The sequence below is a fragment of the Bombus fervidus genome, chromosome 19 (genome assembly GCF_041682495.2).
Source record: "Bombus fervidus isolate BK054 chromosome 19, iyBomFerv1, whole genome shotgun sequence".
Classification (NCBI taxonomy): Eukaryota; Metazoa; Arthropoda; class Insecta; order Hymenoptera; family Apidae; genus Bombus; species Bombus fervidus.
The window spans coordinates 3,373,272-3,393,013 of NC_091535.2; the positions used below are offsets into that span (position 1 = coordinate 3,373,272).

The 19,742-nt window shown below is 36.5% G+C and overlaps 1 protein-coding gene and 3 long non-coding RNA genes across 8 annotated transcripts in view; 3 read left to right on the forward strand and 1 right to left on the reverse strand.

Annotated features, from left to right (window-relative positions):
• Positions 1 to 19,742, reverse strand: part of Btk29a (tyrosine-protein kinase Btk29A) — a 351,109-nt gene that overhangs the window by 107,363 nt on the left and 224,004 nt on the right. The window lies entirely within an intron of this gene.
• Positions 7,426 to 8,384, forward strand: LOC139996962 (uncharacterized). Its single transcript, XR_011802454.1, has 3 exons — positions 7,426 to 7,637; positions 7,706 to 7,969; positions 8,046 to 8,384. It is a non-coding gene; the product is annotated as an uncharacterized lncRNA (long non-coding RNA).
• LOC139996963 (uncharacterized) lies at positions 12,686 to 14,938 on the forward strand. Its single transcript, XR_011802455.1, has 2 exons — positions 12,686 to 13,913; positions 14,122 to 14,938. It is a non-coding gene; the product is annotated as an uncharacterized lncRNA (long non-coding RNA).
• LOC139996974 (uncharacterized) lies at positions 17,663 to 18,981 on the forward strand. Its single transcript, XR_011802469.1, has 2 exons — positions 17,663 to 18,721; positions 18,868 to 18,981. It is a non-coding gene; the product is annotated as an uncharacterized lncRNA (long non-coding RNA).

The window sequence follows — 19,742 nt, forward strand, 5'->3', positions numbered from 1 at the left end:
TGCGTAAAACTACATGTTTAGTCGCAGAAATAGCAGAAAAGATATTATTAAAAAATATTAATAATTATTGTTGCATATTATGTTCTCTAACTCATGATTATTCTAAAATATGTAATATATATTGGAATATTTTTCTACTATATAAAGCATATGTTATACATTTTTAATTACTAAAAAATTACTAATTACTCGATGATATTTTCAATGAAACCTATTGTGAGCATACGAACCACGTTTCTTACCTAATTCCTACAGACATACTAACACGTATTATATTGTCGTTATCATCATATAACTATAAAATGTCTCATTGTAAGATACCCTGTGTCTTCGTCTCTCACAACGTCACCAAGGTTAAATACGTGCAGCAATATCATCAATCAGTGTCACAAAATACGTACTGGTACGTACCCTCGTATCTCGTTTCTTTCCTACAAAACTTTAATCACATGCTGGTTTCTTCACCTGTTTTTTTCTCGGTATATTTAAAATTCCACAATTCCAAGAAACATATAACTACAAAAAAACCGCTATAATATTATATATATATTTACAATATCCATATATTACAATATCATGTATATATTTCTATCAAACTACAGGAATCATTATACGTTTCATAATTACAGAACCACCCAGTAGCATTTAATTTTGGTATGTTGTATTATATATCTTTGTACGTTAAACAATTTGTTCTTTCTTCTTCCCCAAAAGGAATAGATTGTATTACTTCGGAAAAAGAAAAAAGGTAGAAAGTTAGTTCGTTCTTCCTTCACAACTATATTTGGTTGGCAACTGAGTTGGCAAGTAAGTTGCGGATGTTGTCATTAGGTGGTAATGACAAAATCCGCAACCACTTAGTTATCAACCCAATACAGCGTAACAGAATATTTCATTACACAAAACCGGAGAATGCAATTGGATGTAATCAGATTTTGTTGCATCGTATCTCGTACTTAAGAACTAATTTTAATATAGTTTTATAGTTGCGAGTAGACTGCGGATTTTGATGCATTTACAGGAAATCTGAAAGTGGAAAATTACACAGGATGCACGCGATATAAGACAATATATCAAATATTCAAAGCATATTGCCTTCACAATAAATATGAATATGCATAAAAATTCGCATTTAGAGACGCAACGCTATCACAGACGACTCGTATCGTCTTAATGACTATTGTGTAAGAAAGTAACGTGTAATAAAAATCGTGGACTGTTTTATCAACCGTGTATCTGCACTATATTTCATTATCTCTATTCTTCTCGAACCGTGACAGAGTCTATTACGTTTCATTACTAGTGGTGGAATCGAGGCGATTCGTTACGGCAGAGGCGACATCTCGATTCTCGATTGCGATCGGCCATGAAAAATTAGCAAACGGACAGTAGGAGCGTAATTTTCCGGCCGTCTGATTTTCCAAGCCGAGAATTCACCGGTAACGTAATGCGATACGAAGTTGAGGCGTTGCAGGCGCAAATGAAATTATGAGTTGCCGGCCCCCAGGTATCGAACTTCCGGCTGTAAAGGGGCCGAGAAAACTTGCCCCGGCCGATTAGTTCGGCGAAGTTAGCTCGTTGCATATTACGCGTGATAAAAACTTGCTTTAACGAACCTTGAATATACGATGCTTGGTTATTACGTATTTCTGGTTGTTCTGATGATAGTTGCAAACTGGTCAAATATAATTCCTTTGTTCCTGGAATTTCGTGATTACGTGATTTATGAAACTATTAACTTAATATCCAGCTGGTACATTGATGAATTCTTTTTAATAGCTTGCGTTTTGTTCCCAAGTTCAAAAATGTGGAAAGTTAGAATTGAATTCGAAGACTTGAATTTGACAATTCGAAGAAAGTATGAAAAAATTTGGATTTAAATTTTATTCGGATTCGAATTTGTTACAAAGATTTATATTTAAATTCGAAGATCTGAATTTTCACGTGAAAGCTGGAATTTGTATCTAAAAATGACAAATCTCAATTTCAAGACTTGGGTTTGTAGATTAATTTATTATATGAATTTACATTTAATTTTCAGAACTTGAACTTGAGTCTGAACATTTGAATTTGTATTTAGAATTTTAAACTTATATTTGGAAACTTGAATTTCAGCCAGAGTTTGAATTTAGTGTCTGATAATCTCGTGTTCATCAAGCATTCTGGCATACGTATACAGTTTGCAGGACTTGATTAGTCCGACAGAGTGTTACAGAAGACTCGTGTAATTCTCGTCACAAATTCCTCCAGACGATTTGGCCTTTCAACTTGCCCCTAACAAGGAGCCAAACGATATTTTATGACCATCCACTTTTCCTCTATCTTCATATTTACCTATAAAATATGATTTTAAACTTCTTCCTACGTTTATCCACCTACCTATCCTATCTATCTTTCTCACCTAACCTCATTAACCTATTTTTTAAACAAACTTTTCTTCCTCTTCAAATCAAACATCAACATCAACAGTATACCATCCCATTTGAAAAATTAAAATACGAAAACAAATTTCATGCGAGAGCTAGCAACGCGTCGTGCATCCGGCAGCTCAAGTTTCCCATTTCCAAGAGAAACATTTGAAAACTGTATCGATAAGCAGAAAACAAAGGATAAGAGGTTCAGTGAAGAGAAAGCAAAAGGAGCAAGGGCTGGCGTTTTTGAGGAACCTACTTTTCCCGTGCCAAGACAAAGATTCACGTCTGTAGTGGGAGAAGAGGAGAGGCAATTTCGTCTAAAAGGCTGTTATCCGGCGGCTTCGATTCCTTTCGAGACTAGACACGGCCCGGATACAAGTTTCAACGGCGCAAGATGGCTGGCGACGGTCTCGCGAGCAGAACACGAGTCTTAGCTCGCGAACTCAGCACTTTGCCACGAGAACCTATCTCCACCAACCGCTCTCACCAACGTCCAATTAAATGTACGAAGATTACCGCAGCCGCTAACTTTGAGTGCTCTACGAATCGTTCCTCTTCTTTTCGATCGAGATTTCGGTTCTGCTTTCAGCGAACGAATATATTGGGTTGGCAACTAAGTGATTGCGGATTTTATCATTAGGTGGTAATGACAAAACCCGCAATCACTTAGTTGCCCAATAGAATTTTCTTATGGAAGACAGACCTTTGCGTTTTAGGTTATGTGATAGCAGAGAGTTTTCGTTGGTGTTAAATTTTGTTAAACTTCGAAAGAGATACGTCGCACTTCAAAGTTTTCATTGATTTGTGTATAGCTATGTACTTGATAATACATATATATAGTAAAAGTGTATATATATATACACTATATCTGTATATATATATATATATATATAGTATATTGTAGATAAAAGTATAGTGGGAGCAAAAGTATTAACACACTGTTGTATTTATTATAGCATTTACATACTAATTCATTAGATCGTAAGAGATTGTATTTACCTTGAGGTTTGCTATTATTTATGCCACCTTCTTGCGACAAATAAAAGTTGGTCGTTTGTTCTTTTCTTTCCTTCATCTACTTTTCTTTTAGGGAGGGGATAGGTGGGTCGAACGTTAATGATACAACCAGTTAATGAAAACCAATTTTCATTTGTCGCAGGAAGGTAACATAAATAATAGCAAACCTCGAGGTAAATTCAATCTCTTACGATCTAATCAATTAGTATGCAAAATGCTACAATAAATATGGGGCGGCACTTGGCAACAATGTATATCGCCGAAGCGAAGTGCCTAATGAGCTATCGATATCCCAACGGTCCTTCTGCCGAATGTTCGAGAAGAAGGCGTGCGTGGCAACGGTGGCAGACGCCTAACAAACGCATGGATAGTGGGGATATTGAGGGGTGACAAAAAGAAAAGAATCGAATCTGATCGACAGTTAGGTTCGAACCAGAAAGCGATAAAGTCGAAATGTAACCGCGCAGTGAGATTGACTAGCGAAACCGAGAGCAATACGCGACGTGATCAAAAGAAGACACTTGTTAATAAATATATTGTTGACCTAAACACCGAGTGATTATTTAACGCACTACACCCAATATCACCTCAAATACAACAGTGTGTTAATACTTTTGCTGCCACTATAAGAAACTGAAAAGTTAAAAAAAGTGAAGCTGGCCAATTCGTTTCAGAGAATCTGTTTGCAATCATTTCAACTAATGAACCACTATGTTTTCGTCTATTTCAGCAAAACTAGAGGAGAAAAAACGAGTTGAGGAAATAGGGGCGGGTGAAACAATTAAATCGTCGCTAGAGTAATCAACGAATGACCAGCGGGTTAGCATTCAATTTAATTGAAACTAGAAGTTAGGGAAGGAAAATTTCTATGCAACGGCCATGGAATAATACATCGTCAACGTTCAATTAAATTCTCTGGCTGTTTCTTCGCAATTCGTGGCTCGCCTTTATAATTCACTTGGCGAATTCTCCATGCCGTGGGATATGAATCGCAGCAAATAGTCCGTACAATTTTCGGTGCATAGTTCCCTGGAGGCGGTGAGCAGATTTCCCCGCGTTTCCCAGACGTTTCGCGTTTCGTGTATCGTATGTATATCCTTCCGTTGCGTGATGTACATATCGCGAATGTTTGCTCGAAACGTCGTAGAAGTTGACGCATGTCGTACAGTTCGACGTTGCCGCGAAGGAAAAGGTTGGCAACTGCAAGAGGGTAGAAATTTTATTTTTTACCTATCTCGCGTACGATGGAAAGCTACACTCTGCAGAAAGGTTCGTAAATGAATAAAAATATGCGTGAACATGTCAAAAAGTAGATAATAAATATATATAACTAGATATTACGAGAAACTTATTTTTGCTTTTAATTTAATAATCGTCTATCTTCTAGAATTTTATTTATTGTAACGAAATTTAAATTAGTACTCGATTAAGTGAATTCAAAGAACGCTCTTCAACGATGAAATGCAATGGAACAAAATCTTGAACTATTATTAGGATTTTGCCATTAGGTGGTAATGCCAAAATCTGCAATCGCATAGTTGCGAACCTAACCTAACTTGTTTGAATCGATGGTTATGTGAATATCTCATCGTAGTTTATTAAATATCGGCTTACAAAGCAATATATAACACGATTGATAACACGAAGGTTAACTACGATGAACTTGTGAATTTATTAATTTTATTAATTGACTAAACACATAGTGAAAAAATTGCTGACGAATGTATTCATCTGGACGTAAATTCCTATTGCATGAGTGAAATATCATACCTAACTATTAGCTTGTCTCAAAAATGTCTTCCGTTATCTGTACGCAGTTGCTTCATCTGGCTATGTTGATACAAACATGAAACCTAATCTGTCAAATATTGTAGTTTTTATCTTCGATAGTCTTCTAGCTGTCGTAGGACACGTTTCGTTTGCATCAAAACAAAAAATGTTGTGCATCTATTATTTTCTTCTAAAGCGAAGGAACCTTTTAGGTTAACCTAATAGAAAGAATCAGCGAATTCTTATTACGTGAACTGTTCGTTCCGCGAGAAGTTGAGATAAATTACTGTCTACTTTCTACATTACGTACAATGTATGAGGATGAGTGATGAAAGATGAGTGGAGAAAAGAAAGAGTAAAATTTGTTCGTTTATGAGGCTTTATTCTGGAGAAAATCGAGTTTGGAAATTTATCGAGTACACGTGCACTGTGCACTCGCCTAACTGCTGGCTGAACGTGTTCGTCGAGCTCGTGGATGAAGCGTCAACGACTCCAATTTCAGACATTATTTTAAGAAAAACGAGGCATACGATGAAAAAATATTATTCTACATTTTTTACTTATCTCGCCTTATTACCACAGTATCGGCTTTTATTCGACTATAAGTTAGTCAAGTGCACGTATACTCGACATATTTTTAAACTTAATTCTCTTTTAAAACGAAGTTTCAAAGGAAAACACCTTAGTTTACATTTTCCACTTATTTTCGCTTCTAAAACAATGTTCTGTTTAACTATCGTCTGTGAGACGGACAACCTTTCGCCTGAAATTGTAAACGAACTGCTACCGCCACGCTCAGTGGCTTCTTATTTACGTTCAAGAAATACGCACTGCGATCATTGTTTGACAAGGTATTGTGATGAACAGTCTGTGTGACTAATTTATAGGTTATGTGATAATAAAATACAGTAAATGATATGAAAGTAAAGTCAAAGACAAGTAATAAGTAAGTATTAGGTTGGCAACTAAGTGATTGCGGATTTTGTCATTAGGTAGTATTGACAAAATCCGCAATCACTTAGTTGCCAGCTCAATAATTTTATATTATGTTTGCTGTTTTTTTTTTGTTATTTATTGTTTTATTATTCATTATTAAATGACTGTCGTATTCATAACTCGTTTGTGCAATATATTGCAATATGCCAATTTTTATTTTATCCATTAAAACAACGTAAGATGATTAAACACTTTTGAAAATACTGCAGAATGCAAAATACTACAGACTGTTGCAGTTTGTAGCAACAGAATTGACAGGATGTGAGATCATTTGAATATCTCGAAAATATCTTACAAGGATTTTACATGTAAAAAGTTTTGATAAGAAAGATAAAAGATAAGTAAAATATATGAAACACGTTAAATTGAATTGTTCTAAAAATAAGGTTATAAAAGAAGAATCTTTATTTGATATTTTTCACTTACATTTAAACATAACAGCAACTTTTTCTTTGCAAACACCATTTTTCCATTTGCGTTGTATATTTTTTTATATTACTTTTATTCGCAATTCTTTCCTGCAAGTTTCATAATTTAGTCGTCCCTACATATAACAATTCGTAAAAGGTTCTGATTGTCACGTGCATATAACAAAAATTGGCAAACGCTTTCGGATAATACGATTTTAAGAGGAAAAAGAAAATTTATAGTGTAGATTTGCTTGCAATTGGTTAAGTGTTTTACTTGAGATATCTCGAGAGAGAGGATTCCCAGAAATTGGCCGGCTCGACTAAATATTGAAATAGGTTTCGTAAGCGGTTCTCTTCTGTTCGTTTAAAGGAAACGTGGTGTTGCGACACCTACAACTTTCTAGCTGATCCCAGGCGAACTAGTCCTTGCATGTAACGCAACTAGTTTACAGTGACTGTAAGCGTTACAGTAAATCGATATCAAGATAAGTTTTTCGAACACCTGCACACAGGGAAAGGATAAAAGATGAAAATCGATTTTCAACGATAGATTCGATCTATAAGAACCAACTATCTTTTCAACACAGGACACTATTCTTATATTGGATTGGCAAGTGATTGCAGATTTTGTCATTACCACCTAATGTTACTTAATTGCCAATAAAATCGCTGTATCCGTAAACTTTGTGACAAACGAGCCATTTAAAACTGTTAACGCGATGAAAACCCAATTTTTCCGCCAACTCGATAAATTATCAGGAATAGAGCTATTGAGATATGTGTAATTTTGTGTGTTACACTAGATTAGTCGCGTAATAGTGACACACATATATGAGTATGAGTGTGTGGAGTATGTGCGTGCGCAGCGTATGGTAAAACAGAAAAATGCAACTGTTGCGTACGCATGGTGATGAAAAAGATGGCGGGATAAAGAGCGTGCTTAGACGCGTGCAATGTGTATCTACGAATATCTTGTAAATCACATATTAAATAAATCTGAAACTATTTTGATATCAATTCTAAGTGCAATGTAAGTATTGCTATACATTTATTTCGATTAGGGTCCACAACTCTCAACAAGAGTTTCGAATTTTACAGTACAATAAAACCAATGCACGCATATTCGGACGAATTGACGTTTCGACGTACTCGATAAAAACGTCAATATATTCAGATACAGTGGTTACAGAAATTATCGACGCATAGCCTTATCTTGCAACGAAACGTCCCTTTATCAGAGATTCTACATTTCACTTTTATAGTGGCAAATTAGTGCAGTCGTATGAAAGTATTACACCGAATTGTGCGAGATATATTTCGCTCTAATTAATTAGCATGTAAGTGTTATAATAAATGCAGATGGTATATAAATATTTTTTTTACTTTAATGGTATTGATTTCTATGAAAGTATAGCAAACACGTTGCAGTTGCACGTAGGAAACACAAGAAATCACGAAATTGACAAATCACCGGTGATCTCCTTGCGTCGCAGTTTGAACGTTTTACAAATAAGGTAAGGAATTGAACTTTAGATATAGTAGTAAAATTTATTGTACGAATCCAACAGAGTAACGGTTCAGAGTGTTAGAACAGAGAATAATGAGAGCTGATTTTAGGAAAGTTTATATACTATGGGTTTGGCTCCTATGGAGGGGGTGTCGCTGGGGCCCAGTTCAGAGATGGCCATGCTGTTACTGTTTTCTCACATTGGAACACTCTCTACGTTGTTGTTTCGATGCTCTGCAGGATGTTCGTTAGATCCCTTTGGTTTTTCTATCGCTAATTTATGGCTCTGTGACACAGTCTTCAGATATTGTCTTCGTCAGAGCGTCAATTCGTCCGAATACTCGTGCACGTGTAGCCATAGCCTAAGCTGACAGTTGATATCGTAAAACGGAAACACGCGAAGTTTACGTCCCGTCCGTCAGTGATCCTCGTCGTAGACAGACTTAGCAAACGATCAACCCTGATTTTCTTTGTAATAGAGAACTTGCTCATTGTCGATCGTTGCTCTGTTTATCTATGGCCCGGCAATGTCAGAGCCAAGACTCGCCGCCGGCATCGATCCGGCCGTAACGTGGTTCCAGCATTTTGGAGATGGTCCAAACTTCCGGGTGGAGCTTGTAGAATTTTAATTACGCCGGTGGCCAGGCCCAGACAACAAAAGGCAGCCGCGTATTCGGTACACGCGGTTTGCCCTTTTTCTCGCCATTCTACTCGCGTCTCTCCATCCCCTTCGGCTATTCTACTCGGCCGCCAAATAGGTCAGCCTTTTCGCTATTCTGTTTTCTTCCCCATCCACGTTGTCGCGGCTACGAGAATTAGCCGAATTTCCCATTTGCTCGGACGATTCGTCCGTGAATCAGCCACTTACACGAAAATCTTTCAAACTTTAATTTGCTTCTTGTGTTTGCAAATTTAATCTTATGCCGTTTCTTTCTCCGATTACGTTTCCGTAGCAACGTTGGCGACTAGGACAGATTTTATTCGTGAAACGTTAAATGGAAGAAAGAAATATCAAACGAAAGTACTTTACTCGTAAAGTGTTGAGGTTAGGTTGGGGTTAGGTTAATATTAAGTGAAATGGTACAAACTATATGTATATTGTATTTTTACTTTTTATTCCAGCAAGCTTGATCAGTTTATTCAAACAAGATTTCATTAATCGAAATATATGCTGTTGAAACTGTAACGTTTCCTAATAGAGCCATGGATTCACTTCTACTAGAACTTGCGGATCTTCGTTACTCGTGTTTCTTCAACAGTCTATTAACATTATGTATGACTTTTGGTATTCACTTAAGTTGATAAGCTTCTGACGAATGAATCTACTTAACTGAATCTATACTTCTATTATGTAAATTGTAAGTAGTGGAGAAGATACAGCAGCATTCCTATTGTATCAATTCTAATTACGTGAATTGATCATTCCTTGATAAGTTCGCACACAGTGAGAGCCAACGAGTGAGTATACACGTCACAAACATTCTTATAATACTTATATTTTTTACTATTGATTTATATTCCTATTTTATGACTTTTCAATTAATTTTTAATTTATCTAGTACATATATGCAGAGTAGAACCTCGATTATCCTAACGTTCCACTATTTGGGCACTTTTTACCTGTAAAAAAACTGAATCTTCTGCAAGAATGTTTGTTAACAATCAACGAAACTGCCAGCGAAAAGACGATACAGCTAAAAGGACTAGCTGTTACATGTGATACTAGAAAGATCGAGGACACCATATTTATTATATTACGACAGACTTAGAAGGAACTCCTTTTCCATACAATACCAGAATTTGTTCGTGATAACGTCGACACGATAGAACGCTTTTAATGTTATTACGACCGTTCACGGAGAGACGCGGTCGCAAGGAAAACGCGTCAGCGAGAGGCGTAAATTCTCGCTACGATTCGTATAATCGACGCCGCGAATTAGTCGTTCCCCTGTTTCGGTTAGGATAACAGAGGTGGTTCAATGAATTTAACACTGTGTTAACAGGTTAATATAGCGTGTATATTCAACAATAAATTGTATAATAATAAAAGCGTCACAAATTATTTAGCGATGAATACAGTTAATGCGTTACAGAAATTCGACCCAACTTTACGATATCTCTCAATGAATTCGTTAGACTAAGCGACTTTATTTTCAATCGTCAGACCTCTCGATGTATGTCGTTTGAATCTTCAAATGAGACTGACTGCCCTTAGATCAATTCTTTGTCTTCTCGGAGAGACTACCCCCACTACGCTCGGATCACGCCATCTTTCGCGCCTATGATCACGTATGCCACCTTCTTTGTGTGCATGAAATAACGGACCGAAATCGACGTTTCTAGAACTCGCTGCTTGGTGACGACTATGCGCTCGTCGATACATTGTATGTTTTTTCGTCAGGCAGATAAGACGATCCGTCTGCGACGCTGTAGGACCGCGAGCGACGGTTAGAAATACGATCTACACTAAGCCTCATGGCGTAACAAATGTGATGAATCTTCTTCAGTGGACGTCTCCTTCAGATGACGTTAATGTTACGTAGGCTTCTAATAATGAATTGAAACGTGAATATAAATAATAGCAATGATGATATGCCTGAATATTTTAAAGTACTTAATATCCAAAAAAGAAAAATAAAGATGGTAGGAGGCACAAAAGAAATGTAATTTTATGGGATTAAATCTACTAAAACGTGATTTAGTAGTTAAGAAAATTTAGAATCCATAAATCTTGTATCGACTCATATTTAATTTCATTATTTGTATTGCTGTTATTAATATTTATGTCCCCTTTGGAAATACATACAAGAAGATGAACACCAGGAAAATAATTGTTCCATTATCAGAAAATTTCCTTTAATTTCATTATTCGTATTGCCATTATTGTTTTTGTATGCATTTCATGCATTCAAGGTGTTGTGTACTCGTTTTTGACTCTCACTGTAAATAGACTTCTATTGTACATATTTTTTCTTTAAAACAAGTGTTCACGCTTCTATTGTTCTATTCCCAAACATTCTTCATTCGCTCGATAAAATTCCATTATTCTCATATTCCTTTGTTTTCTTCTCCTGTTTTGTTTTTTTATAACATTGCTTGTGCGTTAACAGGTCGTTTAGTGGAGAAACGCGACGGAAGGGAATTGGCGTCGCTGCTGATCGCACAGTTTCTCGGTTACATTGGTGTAACCGGTTCTCCACTACTTCTCCTTGAGTGTCTTTGTGTCGTCGAGGAATCCGTGCTGTTCGAGCGATTTTTATTAAACGATGCGGCTCACAGAGTACATTGTTTGTCGCGAGCAACGCCACTTCATCGCCTCTTGTGGGAACAGCCAACCCCGAGCCACCGTAGAATCTCGCAATTGCTGACTGGTGAGTTGCTTGCAAGACAAATTTCTCGAGTTTGCATGACACGTAATCGAAATGGGACGTTTAATCAAATGTACATTTTTTAGACGATTTGGAGCCCGACCGATTGGAACAGATTGAGAAAAGGAAATTTATCTGTTAAGAATGAAGATTTTTGTGTTTTAAAGAATGGCGTTTTCTTGGCAACTGTGTGATATAGAGGCGAGCAGATTTCTCCACGGGTGGCTTATATATTGGCTTCCTTTAGTTTAGGATTTTCTAACGTATGATTTTCTGTTAGTTTTTAACAGAAAACAGTGCTTAACACATTGTTGGCCAGTCACGAGTTAACTCGTGTTTTCATGACCAAACGTTGCCGACCTTGCGCTATTGGAGATGATACAGTGCAATTGTTGGTCAGCATAGCTCAAGCTGTGTCTTTCGCTTATAAGACCAGTCAAGTTGCGTTCTTTGTTGTAATAAAAATGTTAACGATGACGGAACGTACCAATGAAGAATCTTTCTATGAATTATACGCGGATGTTTTATCTGATTGTCTGAGTGATTGTGAATCAAATTGTGGTGACTTGGAAAATGATACTGTATCAGAAGATAGTGAATATGGTATTAGCCCACCAAAATATCATTAAACCTACGTGCATATTACAATACAATAAGCACATGAAAGAGGTAGATCATGCAGATCAGTATTTGGCAAACAGCAGTATTTTACAAAAACCTTAAAGTGGTCCAGAAAATTAGCATCTTTTCTGATAAACTGCACCTTGCTCGATGCATATAAAATGTACTGTACCTATCTGCCAGAAAATAAAACAAGATACAACAAATTTCTACTAGAAGTAGCTGGAGAAAGGTTAACTGACACTTCTCGAATTTCTAAAACAGCTCCTTATTATAATGATGCACCCTTCAGGCTTTCCGGACAAATAAGAGACCACGTGTTAGAAAAAATAGTCACTAGCAGAAAACAAATCCAACTAGAGCGTGCAGAAACTAGATATATTTGCAGAAGCTGTTGGTACCATTACACGTAGGTGATTGTTACACTGTCTAACATAGGAAAAAGAAATATTAAAAGTTGAATAATAGATAAAAATTATTAAAGTTTATTTATATTGTTTAACTTGCATATCCAATTACAAAATAATAGCCGGTGACATGAGATAAATTCTCAGTAAAATTTCCGGTCAACAATGTGTTAACAGTGCTTTTTTTTAAAGTTTCTAACTCTGCAGGCATTTTGAATAGATTACACGCGTTTAATGATATTATATAATGTTTCTAAATATTATTATAGAGTGGAAGTGGCGATGAAAAGAAATTGCTTGAGGCTGCTCAGATAAATTTTATCGACTGAAAACTAAAGTACCGTCTGATATTATTAATATTGACAACATATTTATCGATATATAATATATATATATATATAATATTAATTATATGCAATATCGATGGAATACTTGTGAAAATTTATTTACGCTATGTCATATCAAAAAGGCAATTTTCAGTTGGAAGTTATTTCCATATCGTTTATGCTTTATAGGAATTATTATGAAAATTCTTTTTCATATTTCCTGCCTTTTAATTCGCCTTCTATATTCCACTTGATATCGCTTGGATATTGTAAAACATATGTACAAAATGTGCATAAGTGAAGAACGAATTTTGTATTATGTTTGTCCGTAAACTCTTTCCACTCCTTTATGTCATAAATTACATATTATATGTTCTAATCATATGTTGTAGTTTGAACAATGCATATATGTTGAGTGTAACTATATTTATTGATCATGAATATATTCATTCAAATATAAACGCACATACATTAGAATTTTATAGAAATTGTTAAGTAATTAGAGTAATATATGCATATTCGTGACAACATTTTGATAAAAGTATTGGGTTGGCAACTGAGTGATTGCGAATTTTGTCAATACCACCTAATGACAAAATCCATAATCACTTAGTTGCTTAATAATAATCCATATGAATGGAATGAATTCCATGGAATAAATTCCATTTGAAAATTACCTTTTTAATATGAAATAGCGTAAATAAACTTTCACAAGTATTCCATCGATATTACATATAATTAATATTATACATATATATATTATATATCAATAAATACCCAATAGCACTTTAAAGTACGTTCGGGACGGGAAGGGTTAAATGAAGCTTACGCAGCTTGCAAATGACTTTAACGGAAATATCCAAAAGCTTTGCAACTTCCAAATCAAATACTTGGAAAAAACCTAACCTCATTTCATCCTCTTTTAAACGTCAAATTAAACCGAAAACGAGACGTTTTCCTTACCCTGCAATCTGTTTCTCAACATCAAACCTCATAGTTCCCCCTCAAACACATTTTAAAATCGCCCGTTCAGCACCCTTATCTTCCTTCCCAATCTCTTTCTCCTTTTATTCGTCCGTAGGAAGAGAGAGAGAGATAGAGAGAGAGAGTGAGAGGGAGAGGGAGAGGGAGAGAGAGAGAGAAAGAGGGAGAGAGAGAGAGAGAGAGATAGAGAGAGAGAGGGAGAGGGAGAGGGAGAGAGAGAGAGAAAGAGGGAGAGAGAGAGAGAGGGAGAGGGAGAGAGAGAGAGGGAGGGAGGAAGAGAGGGAGAGAGAGGGAGAGAGAGAGAGAGCGAGAGAGAAAGGGGGAGAGAGAGGGAGAACGAATCTCTAATTTTACCCAATTTTCTCCAATTTTTCCAAAGGTAACTCTGGAATCAGCCGAAGCAGAAAAGCGTGGCGCGCACCAACCCGAGCCAGCTTTTATATTTCCTCGACGTTAGATTGCGTTCCTTGACGTACGTATATAGGTCGTCGCGTTTCTTCCTGGCGTACCAGCTTCAGAAATTTTTGTTTAAGTCCCCTGGAATCGAATTACGACAGCCGCTCCCCGCCGTGACTCGTCGTTCATTTGTTTATATTTATTCAATGGTTTGCGTTTTGCAATGTTGTTGTGTCTGACAATAATGGAAGGTTTCGCGATATTTATTTTGTTCATTGCAGATTGATTCAACTGGCTGAATCTTTCTTTTGTTTCCTTTCGATGGTTTTATCTCCCAAACATCACATGATTAGTATGGGCGATATTGTTTACCGACTTGACTTCTGTGTAACTTGATCATCTTCGCTATGCCTTTGTTATTCTACGAGTTTATCTTCCCATGTTGAACGATGTCGAATAAGCGATGCTGGATTAAACGAAGCTTCTGTTTGGTTTCATTTGATTTTTCCATTATTCTCGATTATTACTGCTGTTGATAATTTTCTCATTGGTTTCTTATTCCGTGGTTGTCTATACTTATAGATTTACAGTTTACGGTATTAAGAATTGAAAACACGCATTTAAGTTTGGTAGGATTTTCATATGTTTAATATAATTCCAATACAATTTCGATATAGTAGGTGCATGATATTTATAGCAAAAATAAATCTCGTGATCCTGAATGGTTTTCTAGTCAGGTTCAATTGGACTATTGAGTTGGCAACTAAGTGTCACTTATCACGCAGTCACTTATTTTCAGATCACCTAACCTCAACCTAATCTCAATACGTAGAAAGTAGCAGAAAAGAAGAAACTTGTATATGTTTAAAATATCTCAGTTATATGATATTTGTCACGCGACTAATTATGCCTTAAATACAGTCCAAAGTTGGTACTCTATCAACATCATTAGGCGAATGAAACTTCTAACCCTAATTTACTTCTAACCCTTATTACCACCTAGTGACAAACTTCGCAATCACATAGTTGCCAACCTAATACTTTTATGTACTTTTGCTTTTAGTAAATTAATATAAGAATAAAAAGATCCATGTACTCTTTTTCACTAAAAATACATCAATCATTCAATGCAATTGAACCTGCATATTGAATGAACCATTAATGAGAATCCGCAAAATTCTCAAGTAATTCTATAAATTTTGTCGATCTGGTATCATCGTTAAAAGTAAACGATACGAAATTTCTGATTGCTGTCTGATGAAAGAAAGCCGTGCGCTTGAAGTCACTTCGATGTTAGGGAAATATCAGATGAAAAGAGGCGCGAACCGTAATATGGTGAAAGTTGGCATAACTGATGGAAGGAAGCGGACGAGAGCGGAAGTTAGTGGAAAAACCAATGAATGGAAGGATTTAATCGCGCGATCTAGTTTCGTAGACGCAGTGAAGTTGTTCGTGTTTCGATGCCAGGTACAGCTGACGCTGACAATTTATCGAGCCGGTAAACTTTCCAGCTTCGTTCGCGCGAAATACGATGAAAAAGTTGATCCCTGTGAAGGAACCGCTCGGAACATCGCGATTTCAATAGCTTTCCTACAACTTTCCACGCAAATGTCCACTTCTCTTTACTTATTTCTTCTTGCAGGTAGCTCCGATTCGAATACGCTCTCGTGTTATTTCGTCTGCAAGTGTAATAAAAATGGAGGAAGAAGAAGGAAGTGAAAAGACGCAACAGAGACCTACCGATACCGATTCCTCTCCATTTAGTCTTATTTCTTCTCCATTTTCAACTTGGTGCTCACTTTAACGCGCTGTCTCCGCGCGCCAATTGCCAACACCTTTCTGCAGACTGCGCTCCGGGTTCTTTCGTTTGCAAGTCTAATAAAAAACGAGAAAGAAGAAGAAGAAGGAGGAGGAGAAGAAGAAAAGATAGGGAGAGAAAGAAAGGACGACAAGGGGAGACTTACGGTCCTCGTGGAACACAGAGGAAACGCGGCGCGTAAATAGAGCGAATAAAAGAGGTCGAGTTGAAATGGGGCTGAAAATTTGTAAAGATGAGGAAAGGGTTTTTTTTCGAGTTAATGAAGGTAAGCTTGGGCAAAGAGCTTGAAAGTTAATTAAGAAAAGCCCGGAAGAAGCGATTTTTTTCTCTTTTTTCTTTTTTTTTCTTTTTTTTTTTCTTCAACGTGAGCTTCACGATCGTGCTTCGCTTTATGCACCAAAGTTTCTTATGTTTTGCTACGCTTTTTTTCGCTACTTGTTCCTCTTTTTTACTCTGGACAGAACATATGTACGCCATTGAAACGTAAGGATGTTCCTGTCTCGCCGTTTATTATATTAGGTTAGGTATACTCGGACAAATGAATAGAAAACAAGCGATTAAGAGAAACAGAGAAAGACGATTAAGAGAAGAGAAAAACAAGAAAACGAAGGAAATACGGCAAGTAGTTACTATTGTTGAATACCATTGTTAATATTACAGTTGCCTTTTGTTGAAAAATTTCTATTTTATCGGTGCAGTGGAGTAGCAAGCAGCTGGCTGGTGAAAATGAGCGCAATGTATAGTTCAATGGCTAACGAAGAAATAATCGAATCCTCCTGAAATTGGTTGTTCGTTAAAACGAAATGAATTCCACTGTAGAATTCCCATAGAGTTGTATTTAAAACGTGTTTGTATATAAAAAACGAATTCAGACGAATTCAACTGAGAAGAATAAATATTTGGCAACTAAGTGATTGCGGATTTTGATATTAGGTTGTAATGACCAGTCTCTTAGTTACCGGTCTCTTGTTAAAAAGATAACAAAAGAAATTGCAATCGTAACGACCACCACACTCGTCCCCACATTACCATCACCCCTACCTCCTCAAACTATCATATTTCTAATCACCTTCGTCAAAGCCCCAATGATTCATCGTCCCGCCATCAAAACACCAAGATCATCGAACACCCATTTCCAACAAGCCAATATTTGCTTCTCCAAAGCGAAGAAAAAGAGCAAAGAAGAGGAAAAAAACTGCTATAAGACGTTGCCAAAGGAGAGCGAATTATAGGAACGAACCTATAGATGGCTAGAGGAAAAGCAATGGAAGCAAAGGAAGATTAAGTCTATTAGGTTGGCAACTTTAGGATTTTGTCAGTTGGTGGTATTGACAAAATCCGCAATCACTTAGTTGCCAACCCGATATTTACAGCGAAAATTTCACGTTTCGTAAACACACGCCAATTTCGCTAGCGATTCTCTTGCGAATATTTCTGTTTATTCGTATATGAAAAATATGTCCACTAACACATAAATACGTATATATGTAGTAGCTTTCCTCGCGTATAAATTATTTCACTTTTTAAGGCGCTGCTAAATATTCACTGTAAACGAATAGTTGTTGTTACGGTTCACTGAAACGTGAAATATTCGCAGTAAAAATTGTGGCACAGTTCGTCTGCAATATATTGGGTTAGTAACTAAGTGATTGCTTACTTAGTATGCACTTAGTTGCCAACCTAATACATGAGCACTGTAACTTGTCACTCGAGTCTAGGTTATTGGTAATCGTCTGGTGAATAAAAATTCGTTGATTCACATCGTCTCGTCATAGAATCCCTTGGCTTTTGGAGTATATCGCGTGAGAGGACGATTTTGCAATCGCAGGAATATTATTTGGCGAGCCCGTGCTATCATTAGCGAGCAATTCATCGTGTCGTGACGGGAAAATTGACCGTCCAAACACGGAGAATCGATATTCCATTACGGAGGATCGGTGGTTGGCCAGAGAGAGGCTGCAATAAGAGTTCAACTATGGCGAGCGGGCAACGCTTTGAAGATAGAAGATGATAAAGACGTCTGGAAAATGTATCTATCTTGATATTCTGTGGGCTAATTCTATTCTTACTGTTTTTAGTATATTTGCTTGCAGTTACATTTAAACTTTTTGTAATACACCGGTCCATAAAAATGGACGAACATGTTCTCTGGGACAGTGAGACGTATAGTGGAATTGTTAGTCAAATAGTAGCATGAGCCAATCACGATTACGACATACACTATCTCTGTACTTGTACTTAACTAAATTCTGCCTATAATCGACGAGGAAAGTGCACTTTTCTGGCCGCGTGACGTACTTATTTCTCGTATTTTCGTTAACTTTTTCTACGCTCATATGCCGTCACAAATTTATCCAAATTTCGATACTATTTTAGTTTTCAAAAGTAAATGTATCTCTTGATGGTATGGTTAAATTTCCTAAAAATAAAATAAATCGGTGAGCGTAATTGATACCATTTCGATATTTTCATTTATTTTTATTCAATTCCACGAAATTAATCGCATCGTTTAACATATAGAAATTAAATTGTTAAATTATTTAATTAACTTACTAAAATATACGCAGCCGATATAGCTGAGCTCGCTTATATCTTCACTCGATTCTCAGACTCATTTACATTTGATCTTCCAAACTGAACAACATCATTTGACATACACAACATATCTTGATAAATTGTTAACATAGTAAATATCTATGTAGAAGATCTCACGTATACTTTTACTTTATTCTTAGATCTATTCACTTGTTAGTTCACTTTTCAAAATCAGTTATACTTCTTCGTAAGCTTATTAACTGTTTAAAATACAGAAACTAAGTAACATATATGTAGCATCGTGGACAAATGGCCTATGAAATATGTCTCGCGAATCATAAACAATATTGCGGGAAGATCTAAGTGCCATTAGGCCAAAAAGGGCCTGGCAGTTTTACTGGACAGTCGAGTTGTGAGGAGTCGAGTAGAAGAGTCGTGAGTTGTGAGTGGAGGTGTGAGGAACTGAGTAGTCGAGAGTTAAGAGTCGAGTTGTGAGTTGATAGTCGTGAGTTGAGAGTCGAGTGGAGCAGTCGTGAGTTGAGAGTTGACAGTCGAGTGGGGGGGAGTCGAGTTGTGAGCAGTCAAGAGTTGAGTTGCAGAATTGTTATGAGTTGTAAACTATTACAATAGTTGTAAGTTATGAATTGACTATTTAGTTGTCTTAGTTATAGCACATTGCTGTATTTAATTCACGTTAAGTAACCATCGTTTCTTGTCTAATCCATTCTAAATGGATCTATCAACCAATAAACTTATTATATAGGATAAATAAAAAAATTCCTATATATACCTTGTATTCAGTCTTTACTTCCATTGTTGCATTTATTTTAATATATTTTTCCTCGAACAAAGTTCTGCTTTATTATTAGATTTCTTTTTCCTAGCTTTACGTATCTAGAAAAGAATTTTTCAAATTATCATAGCATGTTCTGCCGGTAAGAGAGAGCGTTCGAGATCGCATTACTATGGTTTGATGACCGCTGGATATCGGTTTTCTGAACATACATAGAGTTGCAGCACAAAGGGAATGTTACTGGCGATACCAGAGGAATAATAAACGGGATACGATTTAGCGATAACGTTGCCTAGCACCAAAGCTGCTCGCCTCTAAACATTTTTGAAACATTAGACGTTTTAAGTTCTCTTTCCTTTTCTTTTTTCGCCTCTTTTCC